The sequence below is a fragment of the Cannabis sativa genome, chromosome X (genome assembly GCF_029168945.1).
Source record: "Cannabis sativa cultivar Pink pepper isolate KNU-18-1 chromosome X, ASM2916894v1, whole genome shotgun sequence".
In the NCBI taxonomy this organism is placed as follows: domain Eukaryota; kingdom Viridiplantae; phylum Streptophyta; class Magnoliopsida; order Rosales; family Cannabaceae; genus Cannabis; species Cannabis sativa.
In genome coordinates, this window is record NC_083610.1 from 66333032 (window position 1) to 66341530 (window position 8499).

Genomic DNA, 8499 nt, shown 5'->3' on the forward strand with positions numbered 1-8499 from the left:
GCTCGGATATATAGACCCATGGTCCCCTCACTAGTTGAGATAATATTACTTGTAAGACTCATTTAATTGATTTTAATTAATCAATTAAAAATTCTCAAGATAGACTTGTCTATTTGAGAATTTATCACTTATTAAGGGCAAAACAGTAAATAGAGATTTTGAAGGGCATATTTATTAATTAGGAAACTTTAATTAGTTTCATTATTAATAAAATAAATGACAATATATTATTTGATAATTAATTTTAATTATTAAATAATTAGATTTGACATTTATGTGGTTGAACAAAGGAATTGGCAGTTTTTAACAAAACAGGAAACTATCAGTGTAGGAAAAGGAAAGTTGGAAAAGTGGCAAGCCTTGTTTCCACAATGCCTAGGCCGGCCACTTAAGCTTCCTTTTCTCTTTGATTTTTTCAATTTTAAATGTCAATCATAGCCCTGGGTGGTCTTCTATAAATAGAAGGCAAAGGCTTCAGAGTTGAACATAACTATACATCTGATACACAACATTATTCTGACAGAATTTTCTCTCTGAAAATTCTCTCTGAGCCGCCACCCTCTCTCTCTCTCTATTCCCTCACTGTTTCGAAATCTATAAGTGCTAGAGTAGTGCCCACACACATCAAGTAATACCTCAATCATAGTGAGGAAGGCTGTGTAGAATTCAGAAACAACAAAGAAGGACTATCGGGCTCAGATCTTGATTATACTCTGCTACAGAAAGGAATCAAGGGTTAGAGATCTGAGTGGGAGGAGACATATATTCCGCTGCACCCAATGTAAGATTTCTGATACTCTTATGTGTTTAATTTTCTATCGTTTTAGAAGTTCATATTTAGGTTGTTAAATCAACATACTTGTGAGTAGATCTATGTTCCTGGTAAAATAACTTCCAACAACTGGCACCAGAGCCATGGTAATTGATTTGCTTGCAAGAAATTTTGACTTAAAACGATTGGCTTGTTTTTTGGATGGTATCATGTTGCTTTGAGTGTCTTATTGATGTTTGATTGTTGTTTGTGAATTCTGGGAAAAATAGTTACTTTTCTGTCTCTGTAATTATTTTTGTTGGATAGTTTGGAAAATTCTAAGCAATTTACTTTTTTACAGAACTCGATTTCGATTTAATTTGAATTAGTTATGAATTTTTGAAAATTGGAAAAATCGGGATGATGAACCTCATCACACGCGCGCGGAATGGCTGCATGCAGCCTCCCTGCGCCGTGTGAGCTCGGCCATTCCCCCTAGAACGCGCGCGGATGAGCATGCATGGTGTGGCGTGCTGCCCCATGGCACACCCACACTAGGGCCATTTTGTAACATGAGCATGCCTTGGTGCTTGATCATTAGTCAAGTCTCGCACCAAGCACCTCATCGGGGTATTTTGTAACATGAGCATGCCTTGGTGCTTGATCATTAGTCAAGTCTTGCACCAAGCACCTCATGGGGGTTGGGAACCTTTTGTTGTTTAGCTTTCTTTATTTGTATTTCCTTCACATATGTCTACAGAGCTAAAATCATCTATGTTCCTGGAAATCCCTTAAAACCCCATTAAGCTCTTTAGGGGGGGGTGACCAGGTGACTTATGAAGCACCTTGTCACCAGCATGATAGGGGCCCAGCTGTGTACTCCCTTGCCCTATCAAGGCCATATATTAATAAAACGATGTTTATCCATGCTTCTTGTGTATGCTTCTATATGGTCTTTGTGATGCCTGTTTGTTGCCTTTGTTGGGCCATTGCGTGCCATTTGTCTATATGTTTGCTTGTGGGTTGTGTGAGATTGGTCCTTGGGGGACGCTTTGTGTTTGCTTACTCATGCCTCTTGTTTGCACTCAACATGTGCGAGACATGTATCGTGCCTAACCTTTGAACTTGTTTGCCTGCAGGCGCGTTTAGGCTGACTTGCTAGCTCGGTGTGCCAGCAAGTGCCGCACGTTCCACCTACTTGGGGTGCCCAAATAGGCGGCCCGTGACAGTTGGTATCAGAGCCAAGAGAAAAGGGAAGCTTGGTAACACGACATAATGGTGAGCAACACCCAAAGGATTCAAGAGCTTGAGAGGCGCATAGGGGAATTAGATGGCCTGGACGAGAGGGTCAGGGATCTAGCCCCTAACAATCAGAACTCAGGGCCAACAGTGACACAACAACAAGTTGCCTCGTTGGCTCAAGATTATGCTAACTTGTTGGCCAGGGTAGCTGCGATCGAGAGAAGAGATGCTGCTACCGGAACATCAGGTGCACCTCAGATGGAGGATCGCATCAAGGCATTAGAACAAGCAACAGCAGGCATGCAGGCTGCTATCACTGTACTACAAAATGGACAGGCTGCATTACAAGACTCCCTCAATGATACGATCGAGGATTGTAATGTGTCTGTCACAGCCATCCGGGAAGAATTGGCAGGGATGTCAACCAAGCTAAATCTTACCATGATTGCAGCGGAGCGTGCAAATACCGGGGGGCACGGAGGTATGGAGTATGGCCGCCCGAGAGCACCCGAGCCCAAATGCTATGGAGGGGCGAGGGATGCCAAGGAGCTCCAAAACTTTCTGTTTGACATGGAGCAGTACTTTAGAGTCGTGCGGACCGACTCTGAAGAAGCCAAGGTAGCAACAGCTACCATGTATTTGTCCGGAGACGCCAAGTTGTGGTGGAGGACGAAATATGAAGATATTCAGAATGGTAAATGCACCATCGACACTTGGGAAGATCTCAAGAAGGAATTGAACGCCCAATTTCTGCCAGAGAATGTCGCCTACCTCGCTCGACGTCAGCTTAGAGAGCTAAAGCAAGTCGGGACAGTCCGAGACTATGTGAAGAAGTTCTCTGGATTGATGCTCGACATCAAAGATATGAATGAAGTCGACAGACTTTTCTACTTCCTTGAAGGACTCAAGCCATGGGCTAAACAAGAGCTGCAAAGGCAGCGTGTGGCAGATCTCGCCACTGCTCAAGCTGCAGCCGAACGACTGACTGACTACACCTCTGAGAATTCGCAGCCAAAGAAGACGAATCCTCAGACCAGCGCCAACAATGCCGCAAGCAAGAAGTCAGGAAAGCAGTGGCCGAGTAAAAGTGGGGGAGGAGACAAGAGGACTCCTGAATCTAGTTCCTCCTCCAAAAGTGATGCTGCAACGGGGAAGAAGCCCCTTAAGTGTTGGCTTTGCCAAGGCCCACATAGGGCGGCTGCTTGCCCCCACCAGTCCAAGCTGAGTGCCATAAAGGCATCCATTGCTCAAGAGGAGCAAGGATGCGGGGAAGATGATGAGGATGAAGACTGCGCGCACATGAGCGCTGTTCGATTAATGGCTGCTCTTAAGAAGCATGGCGTCGGAGGGAAGAAAGCCCTTGGGAAGGGGTTGATGTTTGTGGAGGCCACTTTAAACGGTAAGCAGGCCAAGAGTGTACTGATTGACACCGGCGCAACACACAACTTCATCTCAGAAATTGAAGCTAAGAGAATAGGCCTAAAACTGGAGAAAGATGCGGGTCGCATGAAGGCAGTCAATTCCAAGGCCATGGCCACAACTGGAGTGGCCAGAAAGGTGAATGTTAAGATTGACGGATGGGAGGGACAACTTGACCTCGTAGCGGTTCGCATGGATGACTTCGATGTGGTGTTGGGAATGGAGTTTCTAGCAGAGAAGGGGGCCATTCCAATTCCAGCAACAGGGAATCTCCTGATTATGGGCGAGAATCCTTCAATGGTACCCGCCAAAGTGAGACAGCCCCCAGAAGTCAAGCTACTATCAGCCCTACAACTGAAAAGGGGCCTGAAGAAGAAGAGGCCAACATTTGTTATCGCTCCCACCGTGTACGACGAAAAAGTGGAAGAGTCCACTCCACCTGTAATCAAGAAGGTGTTAGATGAATTCAAGGATGTGATGCCAGACGAGCTTCCAAAGAGACTGCCTCCCAGGAGGGGAGTTGATCACCAAATTGAGCTGGTGCCAGGTGCAAAGGCCCCAGCTAAAGCAGCATATCGAATGTCTCCTCCGGAACTTAAAGAGTTGAAGAGTCAGCTAACGGAGATGCTGGAGGCAGAATTCATCAAACCCTCAAAGGCACCTTTTGGTGCCCCCGTGTTGTTCCAAAAGAAGAAGGACGGGACCTTGAGACTGTGCATAGACTACCGCGCCCTCAACAAGGTGACTGTGCGCAACAGCTACCCCATTCCCTTGATCGCGGATCTGTTTGACCAGCTGAGTGGGGCAAAATACTTCACGAAGTTGGACTTGAGATCAGGATACTATCAAGTTCGTATCGCAGAAGGGGATGAACCTAAGACGACTTGTGTTACTCGGTATGGGGCGTTTGAGTTTCGCGTCATGCCGTTTGGGTTGACAAATGCGCCAGCCACATTCTGTACACTGATGAATGAAGTCTTCCATGACGTCTTAGACAAGTTCGTGGTAGTATACTTGGATGATATCGTGGTCTACAGCGCCACTTTAGAAGAGCATCAGGAACACTTGACAACGGTGTTTCAGAAGTTGAGGAAGGAACAGTTATATGTAAAGCGCGAGAAGTGTTCTTTTGCTCAGAAAAGTATCAAGTTCCTTGGTCATATTGTGGAACACGGGAAAATCCGTATGGACATGGAAAAGGTGCGGGCGATCCAAGAGTGGACGACCCCAACCAACGTGAAACAACTTCGCTCGTTTCTCGGTCTAGCCAATTACTATAGAAGATTTGTGGAGGGCTATTCGAGAAGAGCGACACCCTTAACAGAGTTATTGAAGAAGGGTGTTACGTGGACGTGGTCGGAGAAGTGCGAAGAAGCTTTTCGAAGTCTGAAAGAAGCCATGGTCGAAGATCCTGTATTAGCCCTGCCCGATGTATGCAAGCCTTTTGAAGTACAGACTGATGCGTCAGATTATGCTTTAGGAGGGGTACTCGTGCAGGAGGGCCACCCCGTGGCATTTGAGAGCCGCAAACTTTCCGAAGCAGAGAGGCGGTACACTGCGCAAGAGAAAGAGCTCTTGGCAGTTATTCATTGTTTACGGACGTGGAGGCATTATTTGCTGGGGTCAAAGTTTGTGGTGAAGACGGACAATACTGCTGTTAGTCATTTCCTCACACAGCCAAAACTGACTCCCAAGCAGGCCAGATGGCAGGAATTCTTGGCAGAATTCGACTTCTACTTTGAGCACAAGGCTGGACGTCTTAATCAGGCAGCTGATGCCCTTAGTCGTAAAGCAGAGTTGGCGGCACTAAAGGTGTTAGCGGGCATGTCAGCTAGCCAAGTGGGTACACCAATCAAAGAGCGCATCAAGGAGAACTTGGAGAAGGACCCAGTTGCAAAGAACATCATGACTCTCGCAAGAAAGGGAAAGACAACTCAGTTTTGGGTAGAGGATGACCTCTTGTGGGCCAAAGGTGGGCGGTTGTTCGTTCCAAAGGCAGGCGATCTAAGGAGGACGCTGCTGAGTGAGTGTCATGACACGTTGTGGGCGGGTCATCAAGGGTGGCATAGGACGCATGCCCTTTTGAAGCATGGGTACTATTGGCCGCAGATGCGGGAAGATGTGGTGGACTACACAAGGACCTGTCTCGTCTGCCAACAAGACAAAGTGGAGAGGCATAAGACGCCAGGGTTGTTAGAACCTCTATCGGTCCCAAGCAGACCATGGGAGAGTGTCTCGCTTGATTTCATCTCAGGTTTGCCGAAGACTGGGGACTTGAATGCAATCTTGGTGATTGTGGATAGATTTTCAAAGTATGCAACCTTCATCCCGGTGTCGAAGCAGTGTCCGGCAGAAGAGACAGCTCAACTTTTCTTCAAGCATATTGTAAAATACTGGGGAGTACCCCAGAATATAGTAAGTGACCGAGATCGAAGATTCACAGGGACCTTCTGGTCCGAACTATTCAAGCTTCTTGGGTCACAGATGAACATCTCCTCGAGCTACCATCCACAGACAGATGGGCAGACAGAAAGATTCAATGGGATGTTGGAGGAGTATTTGCGGCACTTTGTCAATGCCAACCAGAAGAATTGGCCGCAACTACTAGACGTAGCTCAATTTTGTTTCAACTCTCAGAAGAGTTCTTCATCAAACAAGAGCCCTTTTGAAGTTGTGAACGGACAGCAACCACTGTTACCCCACACAGTGGATGAATACCACGGACGGAATCCGCGGGCCTTTAATTTTACAAAAGACTGGAAGAAGAACACAGAGATTGCCCAAGCATATTTAGAGAAAGCTTCACGAAGAATGAAGAAGTGGGCAGATCAGAAACGCCGACCGCTGGAGTTCAAGACAGGTGACTTAGTGTTGATCAAACTGCGGCCAGAACAATTGAGATTCCGAGGGGACAAGGACATCAGACTCGTACGCAAATACGAGGGCCCTGTTCCAGTCATCTCCAAAATTGGCCTAGCATCCTACAAAGTCGAACTACCTTCATGGATGAAGATACACCCGGTCCTGCACGTCAGCAACCTCAAGCCGTATCATGAAGATCCAGAAGATCCAGCGCGCAACCAGTCTACCAGGGACGACATCAGCATTCAACGACGCAGCAGCAGAGAACCAGAAGAAATCCTTGCCGAAAGAAGCTGTTCGTGTGAAGAAAAAGAAGAGAAAAGAGTACCCGGTCAAATGGAAAGGCCTTGCTGATGACGAGATCAGCTGGGAAAAGGCGGAGGACTTGCAGCAGTTTATACAGAAGATTGAAGATCATGCAGCAGGTTCGTCGAGGACGCCGAACAATTAAGTGGGGGAGAATGTGGCGTGCTGCCCCATGGCACACCCACACTAGGGCCATTTTGTAACATGAGCATGCCTTGGTGCTTGATCATTAGTCAAGTCTCGCACCAAGCACCTCATCGGGGTATTTTGTAACATGAGCATGCCTTGGTGCTTGATCATTAGTCAAGTCTTGCACCAAGCACCTCATGGGGGTTGGGAACCTTTTGTTGTTTAGCTTTCTTTATTTGTATTTCCTTCACATATGTCTACAGAGCTAAAATCATCTATGTTCCTGGAAATCCCTTAAAACCCCATTAAGCTCTTTAGGGGGGGGGTGACCAGGTGACTTATGAAGCACCTTGTCACCAGCATGATAGGGGCCCAGCTGTGTACTCCCTTGCCCTATCAAGGCCATATATTAATAAAACGATGTTTATCCATGCTTCTTGTGTATGCTTCTATATGGTCTTTGTGATGCCTGTTTGTTGCCTTTGTTGGGCCATTGCGTGCCATTTGTCTATATGTTTGCTTGTGGGTTGTGTGAGATTGGTCCTTGGGGGACGCTTTGTGTTTGCTTACTCATGCCTCTTGTTTGCACTCAACATGTGCGAGACATGTATCGTGCCTAACCTTTGAACTTGTTTGCCTGCAGGCGCGTTTAGGCTGACTTGCTAGCTCGGTGTGCCAGCAAGTGCCGCACGTTCCACCTACTTGGGGTATCCAAATAGGCGGCCCGTGACACATGGCATGCCATCCATACAGTTCATCCAATTTTTCAATTTTTTTCGATTTTTCATGCTATTAAATTCCGATTTTTTGTGTAGTTTTGTATGTTGATTTTTGTTTTTCAAATTTCAAATCTAATTATCAGAAATAAATTAATTTTAATTTTTAAAATTAATTTTAGATATTAGTGTAATTTGATTTTGAAAATAGGAAAAATCAAGTTTTGCTTACCTCTTTTCTTATTTCCTTTAAAATTTGATTATTTTATTTTTTTAAAGGTCAGATATTAATTTTTTTTTGGTAACTTGACCTTAATTAAAATAAGATCAAAATAATCATGATAATTTTAAAAGAGGAAATAAGGTATTTTTGTTAACTTTTAAATTTTGTTATTTTTTAATTAAATTAAATTGTAAAACAAGAAAAGGGTATGTATTTACCATTTTCTATTTTATTATTTGATTTATTAAATAACATGAAATTTATAAGGAAAGTTAGCAATTTAATTTTGAAATGACATTTAGGTTACCCAAAACCTAATTTTTCAAAATGGTAGGTTTAATTTTAATTTTATTTTTCGAAATACATGTTTAAAATTAAATAAATCCTACATCCAACTATCCAAATCTAACCTTGTTGTAGGAGTATGTGTTTTAGATTGTTTGTAAGTTTTCTAAAACCTATTATTGCTTGATCTAAATTGCCTTGGTTAACTTGATGATAGATCCTATGATCTAATTTTAACCAAAGGTTCAATTGATGATAGATCAAGTAAATAATTTGTAACAGGTAATTTTTACAAACTTCTTTCATCTGTGTATGACCTAGCAACATGATAGGATCCATCCAAGTGTGTATGCCTGTGTGAGCCTATATGTTTAATTTCTGTTATAGATACATATAGGTTGTTGTTGCTAAATAAAATATCATAACTGATAGATTTTATTTAGGCTCATTTAGTAGTGAGCCTATTCAATTAATAACAGTTGTTCATTTTAAGGTTAAATTCCTCTCTTTCGGGCCTTGTATGAGAGTTGGGAGCCTTAGAAGTGGGTACGACATACTGGACCCAG